Source organism: Neomonachus schauinslandi, chromosome 1 (assembly GCF_002201575.2).
Source record: "Neomonachus schauinslandi chromosome 1, ASM220157v2, whole genome shotgun sequence".
Classification (NCBI taxonomy): Eukaryota; Metazoa; Chordata; class Mammalia; order Carnivora; family Phocidae; genus Neomonachus; species Neomonachus schauinslandi.
This window is the reverse complement of record NC_058403.1, coordinates 7,919,923-7,937,903: the sequence shown is the minus strand read 5'-3', so window position 1 is coordinate 7,937,903 and position 17,981 is coordinate 7,919,923. Positions and strand designations below refer to the sequence as shown.

At 43.2% G+C, this 17,981-nt stretch overlaps 1 protein-coding gene across 3 annotated transcripts in view; it reads right to left on the bottom strand.

Annotated features, from left to right (window-relative positions):
- The window catches only part of VPS26C (VPS26 endosomal protein sorting factor C), a 44,387-nt gene that overhangs the window by 19,771 nt on the left and 6,635 nt on the right, over window positions 1-17,981 (bottom strand). The gene's annotated exons all lie outside the window — the stretch shown is intronic.

Here is a 17,981-nt window from a genome sequence, read left to right as displayed (position 1 = left end):
AGCAAATTACTGACAACCAAACCAAAAAAAAAAAAAAGAAATAAGGGGCCTGCAGATCAAAGCATTAAAAACCATCTGTCCTATTAGTGTTTAAATCTTTTTATTTCCTCTAGTCACCCAGTGAAAAAACTTGTACCAAGTTCTCACAGTCTGAAGAATTTGGGGAGTGGGGAGTAGTCTGTGTCCCGTAAATGAATTAAGTATTTTGTTTTTGTTTCCTGCTCCCCCATAAGAAGTGCATAATCAAATAATTTTTTTTCCTATTTATTTATTTTTGATGTAGTGTTCTATGATTCATTGTTTGCATGTAACACCCAGTGCTCCATTGAATACGTACCCTCTTTAATACCCATCACCAGGCTAACCCATTCCCCCATCCCCCTCCCCTCTAGAACCCTCAGTCTGTTTCTCACAGTCCATAGTCTCTCATGGTTTAATTTAAACTAAAAGTCCTCTGAAATAATTTAACTTTTAAATTTAATTAAAATTAATTCTATCACTTCTTGTACAACCCAAATTAAATAGAACTCTAATTTTTAAAAATTTAAATTCACTGGTATATTTTTATGATTTGACTAGTGTCAAGTAATAAAATGAGCCAAAACAATTTCATGAACTTTATCACTTACACAACATGGCAGCACTTGGGACACTCTGATCCTATCTAATCACACTGTCAGTTAATCTCATGGGAACGGATCTGGGCTGACCACTGATCGGCATATTACAGTCGTGACATCAATACAACCCTTCCTTCCCTGGTCCCTATGGCATAAGGAGAAAAAGGAAGTAAAGTACCTTGGAAGGAAGCACAGTAAATATTTCATGACCCAAGGGACTCTTTCGTCATTCTTTGATTTAATTAAGAAAGAATAAGTAGAGGGGCGCCTGGGGAACTCAGTCAGTGAAGCGTCTGCCTTCGGCTCAGGTCATGATCTCGGGGTCCTGGGACTGAGTCCTGCATCGGGCTCCCTGCTCAGTGGGGAGGCTGCTTCTCCCTCTGTCCACCCGCCCCCTCCACCCCCCACTCGTGCTCGCTCTCTTTCACTTCTTCAAATAAATAAATAAAATCTTAAAAAAAAAAGAAAGAAAATATAGTAGAAATACAAAATTAATGAAATATTTGTAGGTAAGTTTGGCAGGTCTGTTCAATCCCCACCAACAAAAAAGGGGTATAGAATTTGTCCAAGTGTAGCCCAAGAAGCCAAGGTACAGAAATTTTTTTTTTATTATTTATTTTTAAGAAACAGAATTTTAGAAACAGAAGACAGTTCAATGAAGAGGTAAGGCCCATAGTAATAGGAACCGATTCTTTTGTTTGTTTTTCATGGAAAGATAACTGACATATGACACCTTATTAGTGTAGGCACCCCAGACAATGCTTGATTAATTCTGGCAAAGGGGCACAGAATGAGCTTGAATAACTAAAACTAAGGGAAAACTCAAGACATCACCAAGAACGTGCCCCCGACTTTTGTCTAGAACTCTCAACAGGGAGAAAGGAAGACTATGGCTCCGGATGGTGGTGATACGTCACCCAACGTCATTAGGAGGGGTCACTCATAAACTCAAGGATGGGAGCAAACCCCAGAAACGATGCACAAATATCACACGCGCAGGTGCTAATTTTTAGAAGGGCCATGGCTGTCGTCACGGCATCAAGGGGGCCCCGGGCCTGAGAAAGGCCCAGAAATACAGACATGAGCGATGCAGGCCCCCCACTTGCACGTGTGGAGAAGACTCGAGGTGACAGACCCTGCTTCGGCCACACGGCTCCGCTGATGGGGACTCCTGACCGGGCCAGCTCGACTCTCTGGCCCAGAGGAGCCAGGTCTGGAGAAGGGCCTAGAACAGCTGTCTTGAGCTGCAAACCAAAGCTCAGGCTGGTACAAGCACTGAGAAGGTACTGGTCGCACCCCAGTTTCAGCCACGCTGGCCTTCTGGGCAGAAATGACACCCAACTCTGTTCAGAGACCTTGTTCTTCTCTAAGTGGAAAAGGCCACTAGCAAACAACACAACTTTTTTCTTTTGGGTTCCCCAGAATGAAATACCACGCCCATAATCTGGACCCCGGGTTTGAAGATGGTGGTGTCAAGTCGGCATCCCCATGCCAGCCTCCTGGAAGCCGCCCGAAAGAACAAGAAATAATCCCACAGCCTCTATTTTCGGTGAAGCAAGGAGATAGGTGAGGACCAAGACAAGGTGGAAGGCCTGCTAAAAAGGCGAGGAGCCAGCAGGGGCCCGCGGGAGAAAGCCGAAACAAGGCCCCGTGGCCGTGGGACTCGGCTTCTGGCGGGTGAGGGCACACATCATGGGCAGCGGCCCCGGTTGCAGGCTTGGCCAGAGCTGCTCGGGACCCGAGGGGCCGAGGAGGCAGCCCCAGCAAGAGGTCCCTGCAGGCAGTGGGAAGCAGGAGCCTCTGCAGCAGGGGGAGGCATGCAGGCCCTCCCACTGCGAACCCCCGTCCCCCACCCCGCTGCTTCGGCCACAGCGGAAGAGCAGTGAAGGACAAAGACACCCACACATCAAACCTCAGCCAGCCTGGTCGAGGGATAAGTTCAAGGTCTACAAAAAGGAGACATAATCGATGTAAACATGAGTGAGGGAGGGACGGGAAAGAAATCCAAGCAGCAGATGATGGAGCCTTACAAGACATATCATGTCACTCTTCTACTTCAAGGGACTTTATGGCAGCTCCCCATGTCACTCAGGGGAAAGGCCAAAGTCATTTCGATGGCCTACAAAGGGGGGGTCTGCCCCTCCCCTGACCAGTCTGGCCTCATCTCTTAACCTGCCCCCTCAGTCACTTCATTTCACTCCTCCCTCCCTGGCCCCCTTGCTAGTCCTTTCGGTGTCTGCAAATTCCCGCCCCAGGGCATTTGCACGTGTTCTTCCCTCCACCTGGATGCTCCTCCTGCAGGTACCCACGTGGCTTATGACAAAAATTCTCTCCCTGACCAAACGCTACTCAGCCTTCCTAGAGCTGTTTTTCAACCAGGCCTTGACGTCTGGACTTCCATGTTTGTCTCTGCATGGTCCAACTGTAGCAAGAATTCTGCTAATTGCTTTAGCCAGCCCCCATATCTGATCATCCTTGCTCAGGTTTCTCATCCTCCCCCAGTGCCCCATATGAGGTCGGTCACCCTGGCCTGCCTTCAGCAAGAATCTTGTTAGGTTGGTTAGCCAGAATCCACTCTTAGACTTTGTCCCTGATGTCTCCTCTCTGTAATTTTCCACCCACTGATGCCCCCTGGTCCCCCAGCTCCTTGCCTGCACTGTACTCAGAGTTGAGTCTGCTCTCTCTCCTACTGCAAGTCCCCACTGCAGAGGTCTCCACACCCACCACAACAGTTCCCCTTGAAAAAGCCTGCCTGATGTCTTTAACAAGTATCATGGATCATTTTTTTCTTTAACATTCACTCCCTCATCTCCATCAAGTCATTGTGCAAATGACACCATTTTAGTGAAGGCTTCCCTGACCATCCTCTTTAAAACTGCCCGCTTCCCACACTCACTTACCCCATTCCTCAACTCTGCTCTAGAGCACTTGTCACCTTCTAAAATATACGTAAGTAATGATCTCTTATATATTATCTGTACTCCTGAAATATAAACTCCACAGGTTCGAGTGATGGTGAGAAGAGGACCTTGATGAATGCTTACTGAATATTCATTACTCAATATTCAATATTCATAAATGACCATTCACCAGAAAAAACAGTACCATAAAGCAGATGAAAACTGTGAACATGCATTTCACCATGAATGTTTTAAATGGCTTATATAAAAGATGGACAGAAAACAGAGCTGTAAGAGCTCAGGGATGATGAAATGAAGAGGTCACAGAAAGAGATAAAAATAGAAGAAAAACTCAGGAAAGAAGTGGAAGGAAAAAAATAAAAACATCACAGGAAAGGAGGTGAAACTGAAAGAGGCAAAAAGTACACGTAGGCAGAAGTGAGAAAATGCAAACAAATTAAATGAAAATTTAATAAAGTATTAAAAAGAATCACCAAAAAAGTGACAAATACGAGGGACAGTGAGGAGCATCCAACGTGTGCATAATGAAGTTCCCAAATTAGGAAACTGAAAGAATGGAACAGAACACATATTCACTGATATAATTTTAAAATACTCAAAGGGTCGGGCCCCTGGGTGGCTCAGTTGGTTAAGCGTCTGCCTTCAGCTCAGGTCATGATCTCCAGGTCCTGGAATTGAGCCCCACAATGGGGGGGTCCCTGTTCAGCAGGGAGTCTGTTTCTCCCTCTCCCTCTGCCCCTCCCCCCAACTCATTCTCTCTCTCTCTCTCTCTCAAATAAATAAAATCTTACAAAAAAAATACTGAAAGGGCAAATGAATCAGGAATGGACAAGAAAAGGACAGATTTTAGTAAAATTATTCTATCTCAAAAAGAAAGAATCCTTCAGGAGTCAGGCAAAAAGATCAAGTCACTCATAAGAGGGGAGAAAAACCAGACTTCTCCATAGCAAGATGCAATTCAAAATGAAGGTACAGCCATGGCCATTACAATGCTCAATAAACACAGCATGATCATAGAATTTTACACCCACCTAAACAGTCACTCCACTATAAAGGAGCTTTAAATGTGCAGAAACAAACCCCAAGGAGCACTGCGAGAAAATCCTCCTTGAGGAATTTACTATGTAGTGAACTACAAGCATCCATGGGATGGCTAGAAAAACTAGCTAGTCAAAAAAAAATAACTGGCTAGTCAAAAAAAAAAAACTGGCTAGTCAAAAAAAAAAAACCACTTGTGAAGACTGAATCCCTTTAACTCTAATAATAAGACAAGGAGATATGTGATGATGATGGTAGGAGAACAGAATGCAAAATACAAGGCCCAACAGGGTAGAGGTGACTTAAGTAACACTAGCTGGGAGAGGAATGGAGCAAGAACGTGGGAGGCAGCATAATGTCCATGCTTGCCCTGACTCTCATAGCTGGGGCTTACAAACACTCCATGAAAACCATGCTCTCCAGGGCACCTGGCTGGCTCAGTCGGAGGAGCGTGTGATTCTCGATCCTGGGGTCGTGAATTCGAGCCCCATGCTGGGTGTAGAGATAACTTAAATAAATAAATAAACTTAAAAAAAAAAAAGACAACCCATGCTCCCCAGCATGGCAGCCACTAGCCATATGTGGCTATTTAAACTCAAATTTATATTGCTTAATATTAAATAAAGTTTAAGTTCAGCTCCTCAGTCGTACTAGCCACATATTCAAGTGCTTAAAAACCACTTTATGGCCAGTGGCTGTCACAGTGGACAGGGCAGAAAAACAGGACACATACATCACCGCAGAGTTCTACTAGACAGTGCTGCCCTAAACAAATCGAATCACAGAGTACAAATAAACCTCACAACCATAAATACCAGTAAAGGTGATATTTGTAAATAACTAAGACCAGTTGGTAGAAGAGAAGAAAGGAGGAAGGAAAGAAGGGGAAATACAATAATTTCATCATTGCTCACAAGAGAGGATTAATAAATAACGTCTAAAACATAGCAGATGTAGGGCACAATAAAAAGTTGTAAGGGTAACAATTATAACAAATAAAACTCCAAAGTATTAGAAAATCATATAAACAACATAAAGCAAAGAAAAGAAGGCTGGAGAGAGGACGTTTTAAAAGCTACTTAAAAAACCATCCCCTCAAGTGACACCAAAGCAGCAGCGACAGAACTCATGCCAAACACATGCCAGATTAATAAATGGGCTAAATTAATGTCTATTAAAAACAGACATTCAGATTCTATCTCAAAGCAAAACCCAATTTTCTGTTGTATGACAGAGAAGCACCTACAAGAAGAAGAAAGGCTAAGCAAAGGACTCTGAAGCAAGAGCGAAGAAATCAATCACAGGCTATAATCTGCACATCAAACAAGGCTGAGTTCAGGGCAGGAAGGACCGGACGAGACAAAGAAGGGCACTGTGCAATTCCCAGCAGTGTGGCTCGCGGCAAAGACCCGCGGCACGACTCCCTGCGATCGAATAACATGGCATTGACACTCCCAAGCAGAAACTACAGCAGACACCAGCAGAAATTGAGGAAAACACATCCGGTGTGGGAGATGTTAATTTGCCCCCTTAGCTCATGACAGATAAAAGGACAAGAGGAAGAAAAGGTATAAAGGACCTACGGGACGCGTCAGTAAGGTATGACTAATAGGCACACATGGAACCCCACGCCCTGGGGGAGCTACGCTCTTTTTCGTGTCCATAGTTCATGCACAAAAATTGACCAAACTGGCCCGTAAATAAGTTCAACGGTTCTTTTTTTTTTTTTTTTTTTAAATAGCAAAGCAAATTATTCAACTCATCAAGAAAAAAAAAAAAGAGGAAAGCAAACACAAATTTCCAAAATAAGAAATAAGAAATACCAGAGATACAGAGGTAATTAAAAGAATAGTAAGAGAATGCGTTGTTCGATTGCATTTGAGTCAATCTGAAAAGTTGATAAAGTGAGTTATTCTGGGGCGCCTCGGTGGCTCAGTCATTAAGCGTCTGCCTTCGGCTCAGGTCATGATCCCAGGGTCCTGGGATCGAGCCCCACGTCGGGCTCCCTGCTCTGCGGGAAGCCTGCTTCTCCCGTTCCCACTCCCCCTGCTTGGGTTCCCTCTCTCGCTGTCTCTCTCTCTGTCAAAATAAATACATAAAATCTTAAAAAAAAAAAAAAGTGAGTTATTCTTCTAGGAAAATATAATTAACCCAAACTAAGTATAAAGGAGAACTGAAACCTAAGCAAATTGGTCACTGCAGAAAAAGTGGAGAAAGTTATAAATAAGCCCCCGCTCAAAGCACCAGGCCCAGAGAGTTTCTGAGATCATCCCCAAATGTAGAAAGAACAGAAAATTCCAATATGAAACTACTCCAAAACATAGAAAAAGAAGGAGCTTCTTTAAAAAAATAAAGCAAATAAAATAATGACACCAAAAGACAAAATCTATACACATACTCATTCCCACAGAAAGCTAGATTTTTCTCACTTATAACTATCAATCCAAAGGTCCTATATAAAATATTAACAAATACAATCCAGGAACAACTTAAAGGAATATCACACCGTAATCCCATGGGATTTAGTCCTGAATGAATGGATAGCTCAATTATTGAGAAAAACTACTAATACAACTTACTATATTAATAGCTCTCCAAAGAAAAATCACAGTCGTCTCTAGAGATGCTGAAAAGTCAGTTGCTAAAATGTCATATCCATTCTTGGTAAAATTCTTAGTAAAGTAAGAAGGATACTTCCTCAACACGACAAAATAGATCGATCTTTCCCAAAATCCAGCATCAAACTTGATGCGAAATGAGATATGCTGCATTTAAATCAAGAATAAAATAAGGATGAACACTGTCACCACTATTAATGGACTGCAAGTACTAGTTAATGTAACCAGAGAAACAGTATGAAAATTGAAAAGGAGAAAGTAAAATGGTCATTATCTGCAGATAATATGACTGTATGCCTGAAAGAACCCACAACAATTCACTGATAACTATCAACATGAAGAGAATTTCAGAAGACAGCTGGGTTCAAAATTAATGTGCAGAAATTTATAAGGCATCATGTACAAAAAACAACCAATGAGAAAATAGGCTGGAAGAAAAGTCTTTATTTTCAAAAGCAACTAAAAGTCAAAATATCATAAGTTAACAGGAAATGACCAAAAACACTGATAAGACAAAATTTAAAACACAGCTGAGGGGCATAAAACAAATGGAAAGCCATACCATGTTTTTTGAAACAAAGTCTTTTTGTGTTTTTTGTTTTAGATTTTATTTATTTATTTGAGAGAGAGAGAGAGAGATAGGGAGAGAAAGCACGGGGGGGGGGGGGGAAGCAGGCTTCCCACTGAGCAGGGAGCCCAGTGGGGCTTGAACCCCAGGACCCTGAGATCATGACCTGAGCTGAAGGCAGCCGCTTAATCAACTGAGCCACCCAGGGGCCCATGAATACGAAGTTTTAACACCTTCGATGTGTCTACTTGCCCAAAGTTAAGTCTATAAATTTAGACAACAGAATCCTAAGGAAAATAATTCTTTCTGGGGCTATGTGGTATGGTGATATAGACCAGATAAGCGGATTTGAAAATTCTTATACAATTGTCAATGAATGTTGAAGAGAAGAGAAAGGAGACTAGCTCTATGAGATGTTACATCGCCACGATAATTTACAACGTGTGGTACAGAGCACGTACAGGCCGAGAGGTCAATAGAACAAAATGGAGGAGACCAGAAATAGACCCAGGTAGTAGGGGAATTTAACAGATGATAAAAGTAGCATTTTAAATCCATAGGAAAAGAAGGAATAGTCACTAAATGATACTAGAAAACTGGCCAGAGAACTGGAAAAAAAACATTAAGTGGGAGCCATATTGCAAACCTTCATACATGGAAAGTTCACAATGCATCAAAGACTTCAATGTTTTTATGCAAACAACCAAAATGTTAGAAGAAACCATTCGGGATGACTTTTATCATATCCAAGTGACTCAAAACTCTGAATAAATACTACTCCAAATACAACCCAAAATAAAGTTTGTTTCCTAAAAGTGATGAGGACTGGTATCACTTACATAAATGATAAACTAGGGAAATAATGCAACTCGGTGTAACAGGCAAATATGAAAATATGCCCAATCTCAGTAATAATAGGAGAAATAACAATTAAAACCATCATACCTAACAGATTACCAAGACCACAATATTTGAGGGCATTGTGTTAGGGGAAGTGGCAATGGGTATTCTCACATGTTTCTGGCGGGAGTCTGAAATACCATGACCTCATGAAGAACATCTGGCAACACCAAGACATTTTACAAACACCTGGGCCCGGCAATTCCATTTTAGGAATTTTCCTCAGATATATTGGTACAGGTGAAATGACTTATGAACATGGTTATTCAGGGCAGTGCTGTTTGTAATAACAAGACTGTAATAACCTAAATTCCAACAATAGGAAAATGGTGGTTTTTCCCTTGAGCAATATCCTGACAATCATTCACATTAGTATATACATGTTCTTTTTTTTTTTTAAGGCTGTATATTGCACCACTGTGAAAAAACATTGTTGCCATGTGTACATATTTACTTATATATGTATAAAATATCTTTGGCAGGAATCACAAGAAATTGATAGCTTTTGGTTACCCCATTGAGAGGACCTTGATGGATGGTGAGGGGAAGATGCGTCCATCTTGAAACTCATGAATTTTAAACCACGTGAACTGATTAACTATTAACATAATTAATAATTTTAAATTAAAATTAAATTTAATTTAATTTAAAAATTAATTAAAAATTAAATTTTTAATTAAAATTAAATAATTAAAAATCAATTTTTAAAGTAGGATCAGCCCCAGAATGGGTGGCCTCTGGACCTAAATGTACAAAGATCTAAGCTCTTTAAATTCTGATAACCCAAGGGCATACTGCTCGCCTTGGGAAAAGATCTAAAGACTGTGTGCTAGAAAGTCAAATTTCTGGGGATTATCTCTTGCTTTGAACTTGAACACAACTGCCCGAGAAGCAAAAGCCTCTTATCTTACCTAATGCCTCAGCCCTTCTCTCTCCAGTATCTTTCCTTTCTGATGGTCCCAGCACCACGAGGAGCTTCATTGTTCTCAAGAGTCCTCGAGTACCCAAACACATCCCTCCTTCCTAACGCTGCGGCAGTACTCAGAACCACGTGGCATCCTCCCACTACGTCTGGTCTGGAGATCTTGTGCACCAATAGTGGGCTGCCCCTTCATTTACCCACAGAGAAACAAATGCACAACACAATCACAGGGTAAATCAGTGAGCTGGGTGGGCAAAACAAGTTAGACGATTAATTGCTAAGACAATTGTTAAAACGCTAGTCTTTCTTAGTAGCACTCTGAGACCCATTTTGGTTGGAAAACAGAAATCAGAAACATTAGAGAGATTTCAACTTGTTAGGTACTCCCATATCCACAATTCTGTATTACAACTGTTATCCGTCTTGTTTGAAAAAGAGAACAAATGATTACCAAATATTTCTCCACACAGTCAGTAATGACCAATATTATGTGGTGTTTACTGAAGTTCTAGAAATAAAAATTTTGAAGAGACTGCATCATCTCTAATCTGTCATTAAAACCCACAATGCTACTCAACAATTCTATTCCTAGATTTTACTCAAGTGAAATGAAAGATTATGTCCACACAAAAATCTGTACGCAAATGTTTCTAGTAGCTTTATTCCAAATCACCCAAATGTCCTTCAACGGGCGCATGGCTGAACACAGCGGTACATCCATACCAGGGAAGACAACTCAGCAATGGAACGGAACAAACCACTGATGTGCACAACAATTTGAATGAGTCTCAAAGGCATTATGCGACCTGATAAGGCCAGATTCAAAAGGCTACCTATCATGTAATCACACTTATGCCACTTACAAGATATTCTGGAAATGGGCAAGCAGAGGGACTGAAAGTGGACTGGAACTTGCCAGTGGCTGGGGGGAGGGCAAGGAGTGGGGGAAGAAAAGGGGACTATAGAGGACACAGGGAATTTCGGGGAGGGCCAGAACTGTTCCACATCTGGATTGTGGTGGTGGTTATGGTCTCAAAAGAACTCTACACTGGAGAGTAATGTATTGTATGTGATGGCCTCAGTTAAGAAAGCCACAGAGATAATCAAGTATAGAAGGAAATACAGTCATCCTACTTTCTTGACAACAGGGTCACAGTCTGAAAGTGGTTAATATTTAAGTAAAAATCTATGAAAATCAATCAGGTCACTAGCAACAGGACTGTAACAAAATACTGAGATACTAATTTTGTTTGGCTTACGTACACATACTGCCAAAACAGCAGAAATAATATCAACACTGTTCCAGGTACTATGGACAGGGCAGGGGACAAAAGAGACAAAGCCCCTGCTCTCAGGGGCTTACATTCTATTCATTCATTCATTCATTCATTTATTATTTTTATTTTTTTGGGAGGAGGAGAGAGAGAGTGCGAGGGGGGGCAGGGGCGGACAGAGAGAGAGAGAATCCCAAGCAGGCTCTGCGCTGAGCATGGAGCCCAACGGGGGGCTCAATCTCACAACCCTGAGATCATGACCTGAGCTGAAACCAAGAGTCGGATGCTTAACCGCCTGAGCCCCCCAGGCGCCCCAGGGGCTCACATTTCAGTACTGCATTCTGATGCTGTTCTACTCTGGTGGGAGACAGCAGGTTTCTCCTAGGTATGCTACAGTGTAAGTACAGGTGTAAATACTAAGTAAAATGGGCTGACAAAACTCACAGGAATTGTCCAATGTGGATATCTCTGAAATTTCCAGTTCTGAAACTTTCTTGAGAGTCTGGAAAAGAAATCTGAGCCCGAGTAAAAGTTTCAAAGGGGCAAAATAAGACTGCCAGTCCTAGTCACAAAAAAGTAAAACTTTTAAAAGTAAATATGGAGTCTTTCGCGCAGGAGTGTTCCATTAGAATCCTGTCCCATTAGCTGTGTGGTTTCAGGGGTTGGATACTACATATTAGCAAAACTGTGAGTTAAAGGAGATTACTGGATTTTAGATTTCAATAACCGTAAAACTCATGGAAAGTTTGGAGCACTGACATTTGTTTGAACTACTGGCGTAAGTGAACGTAAAGACTGGGGACTATACACCAAGAGTTTTGGCGAGCTCCGATTACAGGAGGCTGGGAGCTGCCCTAATTATACGCCAAAGTAATGGCCGTGGAATACAGGGAGTTATAGCCTGCCCACTTACATAATGAACAGCTCCAACAGCCACCAAACTGCACCCGGGGCAGAGTGAACTCACGTATGAGAGAGAACAGTAGATCAAGTCCAAGGCAGAGCCTGGACCCAGGAGGAGGGGGCCAGAGGTGGGTGGAGCACAGCCCACAGGGCTGCTGACAGGCAGGAGTGGGCCGAGAGAGTGCAGGGCCGACCGTGCTCCCCAGGACGGCGGCAGCAGCCTCTGCTCCCCGTGGCTCAGTGGCGCTCGGGTGCCATGCCCATGGCGGGCACCCTGCCCATGGCGACCCCAGGACCACGCTGTGGGAGGCTGGGAATGTCAAGTGCCAATTCTCGGGTGTGTTTATGGAGCAGTGAAGGAGGGGGACGGGGAATGTTACTTCTCATTTGATACTCCTTCCCATTACTTGAATTTTCTTAACAAGTGAAAACATGCACATTTTTAAAATTTATAGAACGAATCTGAAAAGTATGATCAAATTAACACTACTAGAGCTTTTTTAAATTAAAAAAAGGTGGGTTTTTTTTTCCTGATTATTATTGAAGAGAGGAATTTCTGCCCTTTTATCCCTTACTTTTCTTTGATGGGACTTCTGTTCCTTTCCCAAAGGTGGTGATTTGGGTTTTAGAATAATGGTCTTAAATGACCTTTTCTTTTAAGATTTTATTTATTTATTTGAGAGAGAGAGAGAGAGAGAGCATGAGCAGGGGGGAGGGGCAGAGGGAGGGGGAAAAGCAGACTCCCCACTGAGCAGGGAGCCCGACGAGGGACTCGATCCCAGGACCCTGGGATCATGACCTGAGCCTAAGGCAGGCGCTTAACTGAGCCACCCAGGCCCCTTAAATGATCTTTTCTGATAAAACAAAGGGCAGACCCATCTTTGGCTACCATTATGCCAGGTGTGTGACAGAAAACCATAAGCATAGAGAAGAATGTCAGCACAGAGGACAGGGTGGTGAGGATGAATGGAACCCAGCCATCATCAGAAAGCACACGCGCTAACGTCACACACCAGGGGATCCTATCCAATAGCGAGGAGGACAGCTGGTGTAAGCCCTCGGCTTCTCAGAGGCACGCTCTTTCTGAGCATCAGCATCTGGAGTCAGACAAGCATTATCAGGTACAGGTTCCTAACAAGAATCAAAGGCTACCGACAATCTCACACTGCCCTTCCCAGGACAAGGAGAAAAAAAGTGAGGGTGGTCAGACCCACCAGCTTCTGCTGGGACTCCTGGCGCAAGAACCCCAGGTGAGCAGGTTGTCAAGGAGGAAACGGGCAGAAGATGAACCGATGATGTGGGTTCTGTGTGGAGTAGGGGGCTATGTTTTTCGATTTAAATCCTCCAGTGAATAAAAGCAAAATGTTGTCAGCCTGGTTGCCTGCACTGCATTGTATCTGAAAGTTAATAGAACTTTTAAGTTTTGGCATAAGACAAAATAAAATGGGATGGTATGAAGAACTTCAACCTTGTCGGCTCTGGCCGGTCACTACATCGTACAACCAATACTTTTCAAACTGTGAGCCAATGGGCCCCAGGCCTGTGCAGACACCTCAGCAGCCACTTTGGGATTTGAGGATGAGTCGGGGAAGGCAGGGTGGGAATCGCTTCAAATGGAAAAGCTCTGATTTTATATGGTTATAAGATAGACTATTTTAATAGATAATATAGAAATTGATATATTAGAATTCTATATAAGATTTCATTTAATAAAAAGTTTCATCGCGGGGCGCCTAGGTTGCTCAGTTGGTTAAGCGACTGCCTTCGGCTCAGGTCATGATCCTGGAGTCCTGGGATCGAGTCCCACATCGGGCTCCCTGCTCAGCGGGGAGCTTGCTTCTCCCTCTGACCCTCCTCCCTCTCATGCTGTCTCTCATTCTCTCTCTCACAAATAAATAAAATCTTAAAAAAAAAAAGTTTCATCGCTTTTTTTTTTTTAAATCTTCATCCTAAACAATGTTGTTCATCTTCTTGAGCTGTTTATAAGGAAACACTCACTCTAGTTTTTGAGATGAGAGGTAATATATATTTTCCATCACCTGGAGAAAGGCACATTGCTCTGAGCCTGAATGTTCTTCTACCTGTCAGTGAGAAAGTAGACTTTCTCTTCAGTAGACAATAAAAGACCAAGACAGGCTTTTTAAGAGTTGCTCACCATATAAATGTGTCCAGAAAGTCTTGTGTTCAGGTAGAAGACAATAACTGAAACTGATAGGCATTCTTCACTTCACAAAAGTATCTTTACAAAAGTTGGCCCTTTACCTGTTTGTGTTTGTATGGAAAGCATCTGAAAGGACCCAGAACCCCACGGGCGGAGAGCAGCAGTGCCCAACACACCACAGAGCCCAACACCCTGGATCTCCAACCACACGTGGGAATCCTGGTGGCTCTGAAGCAAGCCGCTGTATTAACCGACGGCTCCTTAACCTCTCCATGCAGATGGTTTATTTCTGAGCTTCAGAACACTGTGCTTATCTTGTTGGCATGATACTCTCAGTTGCTGATTTGTTACTAATGCTATTCTGGAACTTCCATGTCTTCATCTGCTCACAGGGAGGGGAAACAGATCAGCCCACCTGCCCAATGGCTAACAAGTAACTGTTTTCTGAACAAAAGTTGAAGCCAAGAAAACAAAGCAGGGGTGGAGGTGAGGTCATAGATCTGTTTACTAAAAGAATTCCATTTATGTATCACGACTACTTGATTAAAAAGAACACTGAGTGAGAGGAAGAGATATTCAGAGTTAGGGGGTTAAAAACTCCCAAAGTGTAGCCGAAACGAAAGTGGAAAGCGAATGGAAAACTGACTTCAAATCACAACTTTTCCAGGACAGGCCTGTGCTAAGAGGGCAGAGAACAAGCAGGGTGAGCAGAGGTGCAGGAAGAGCAGTGGAGGCAGGAGGGGGCCAAGGCCACGGGGAAGGGACAGCCAGGGGTTCAGGTCAGCTCAGCCCAAAGCTGAGTGAGTGAGTGGCGCCCGGTTCACCAGAGCAGGAGAACCAGGAGCGAGCAAGCCAAGGGAGGCAGAGCAGGGACCATCGGGAGGAGGGTTAGCACAACTGCAAGTCCGTAGAACAGACCAGTGGGGCTCTGCCAACTCAGGTTGGGGCAGTAGTAGAGAAGGAGTCAAGAGGGGGAACAAGAGAAGAAGAGAGGCGCCATCTCCTCGAAACCTGCCTGTGCCACTGGCTTCCGGACTGCGAACAGCACTGCTAGGAGGTCAGCGCTGGGGGCCAATCAGCCGCTGGAAGCAGGCCAGGGCAAAGATGCAGGATGAGCCCGCGGGGAAGGCGTGGCTGGCTCCGCAGGCAGATCAGGATGCTGCAAGGTCGGGAGGTCCACACTGGGGACTAGCATCAAGAGGAAGGTAGAGGAAACCCAACCACCCTGCTGGAGTCAGAGCAGCCTGCTGGGAGTCAAGGGTCCCCCTGCTGCAGAGTCTAGCAGCCCGCACGCCCACAGCGGTCAGACAAGCTTCACTAATGCTCAGGCCAGCACAAAACGTGCTGTTACAAACACCAAACGGAGAACTACATGATTCATTTTACTGCACCCAGTTTTCAAACAGGCTTGGATAATTCTGAAAATGCCTCTCTTGCATTGCATCAGGGTGAGGTTATGATTTTGGAGACAGGCCTTTTCAGGAGCATTCAATTATTCAAGAAAGAGGCCCACTCAAAGTTGAGATGACAGCGATTCCTAAAAGGTTCATAGCTCCCCCAAATTATCTTGGGATCCCTCCTGGCTCATTTTTGTACCCTAAGCACTTGCAACAGCATTCACCAGGACTGACCATTCATGTATCAAGAATCCAACAGTACAAAGCACAATAGTTACGCTTTTTTCCCATACCATTACGGTTTTGCAACTTTTCTTCATAATAATGAACTGTTACATATAGGATTTTTCCTCTTTAATTTTTTTTTTTAAGATTTTATTTATTTATTTGAGAGAGAGAGAATGAGAGAGAGCACATCAGAGTGGGGAGGGTCAGAGGGAGAAGCAGACTCCCCGCCGAGCAGGGAGCCCGATGCGGGACTCGATCCAGGGACTCCAGGATCATGACCTGAGCCGAAGGCAGTCGCTTAACCAACTGAGCCACCCAGGTGCCCTTTCCTCTTTAATTTTTAAAAAGATTTTATTTACTGGGGGGGGGGGGGGGAAAACACGGGGGGGGGGAGGGGCAGCGGGAGAGGGAGGAAACAGACTCCCCACTGAGTAGGGAGCCCCACGTGGGGCTCAATTCCAGGACCCTGGGATTGTGACCTGAGCTAAAGGCAGATGCTTAACTGACTGAGCCACCCAGGCGGCTCTCCTATTTAATTTTTCAACAGGAAATTACATGCAAGCCAAATAAGCCAAAACGGAAATCTAGAGGTTCTTGTGGGAACAGTAACCAGCCCATTGTACAGATTCCTTATCACCATAGCCTGGTTACACTGGATAGCAAAGCTCTTATTTATGGTTTTCACAACCACAATATTTAACAGTGTCACTTTCATGAGTACACGTGCCAGGATTTTAGAATGTAAAACATTCTGAATCTGTAAAAACAAATGAATCATATTTACATTACAAAAAGATTTACTGCAGGGTTCTTTCAACCAATAAGCTCCTCTGGTCCACTGAAAACGTAACATACTTTATGATGCAGTTGAGTCAAACGTTTTGATCAGGAACACCTCTCCTGCACCATGCAAGAAGCATACAGGCTTACCCGAACCACACTCGGCTCCCAGTGACCAAACCCGCTATCAGGGTTCCCAGGGCACTGGCCCTCCTTCCTCCAAGTCCACCATGGACAGACATCCGACGATCTGAGAAGCATCTGATACGCACTTACTTGGACAGTGTACTACCTCCGGATCCACATCATGGCAGACACAGCAATTCTGAGTGAACAGACATTACCGAAAAGCACACCGATACCAACACTCACCATCTGAGCCCCTGCTAAGGGTCAGAACCTACAATAAAATGTCTTAAAACATTATCTCATTTAATCTCACAACAAAACCTTTGATTAGGTATCAGCACCATCCTCCAGATGACAAAAATTAAGACCTGGAAAAGGCATACAGAAGTGTGATTTCGAAGATTTCTTCTCAGTGCCCTTGGCATGTCACTGAGTTCTCTGATCCTTAGTTTCTGAACCATAAAATGAGGGGGGGATTCTTCAGTGTTAGTGGGGACTAAAGCAGTCTGTGAGTGAGTTGGAAAGGGCCATACTAGTATGTTATTATAAAACAATATTAGTGGGGCGCCTGGGTGGCTCAGTTGGTTAAGCAACTGCCTTCGGCTCAGGTCATGATCCTGGAGTCCCGGGATCGAGTCCCGCATCGGGCTCCCTGCTCAGCAGGGAGTCTGCTTCTCCCTCTGACCCTCCTCCCTCTCATTCTCTCTGTCTCAAATAAATAAATAAAATCTTAAAAATAAAAAAATAAAAAATAAATAAAACAATATTAGTTAAGTGCTCTCATGGGATATTAGAACATTCACTAGAAATACAGAATTAGGGAATTTTTTTTTTAAATCACATATTCCTGATGATCTTGTATCATACATGGGGTTTTGGAAACACAAGTCAAGTTTCTGGACTCAATGAGAAGGACTCTCAGAGTGGAATGGCAAGGATGCTTCAAGCTCTGAGGAAGGTCTATTTACTCTGAACTGTGTAAATTGTGAAAACGCCAGGAAACAAATTTTGGACAGTTTTCTATTATTTTCTATATCTGAATTTGAAGAGAATCACACTGACAGGAATTTGGAAGTCCCCATTCCCATATTTATCTGAATCATTCTCTTAAAAATGATTGTCCTAGAGCAAATACAAGTAATGGGGGCTTCGTGTGTAGCTCTGGGGCTATGCCAAAATAAGAATCTTACCAACACCTGTCTGGAATTTATGCCTAAAATATTATTTGTAATTACAAAGGAAAATCTATAGTATACCTATAAGACCTAGCTTTCCCTTTCTGATCAATGCATTTATAAAACTGTTAGCTTTATGAATTTTGTTTAAATGTTTTAAGGCTTCAACTATCATTTAATAAAGTTTTTGAGTGCCTAATGAGTGGGCAGGTACTGATAGGCCTAGGTATATAAATATAAACAAAACAGTATTTTAGTTAGGCAGACTCAAAGAACATATAATTACAAGTTTAATCAGTGCAATGACAGAAGAATATATAAAATGTGTTGCTAACGTATTACAGGTT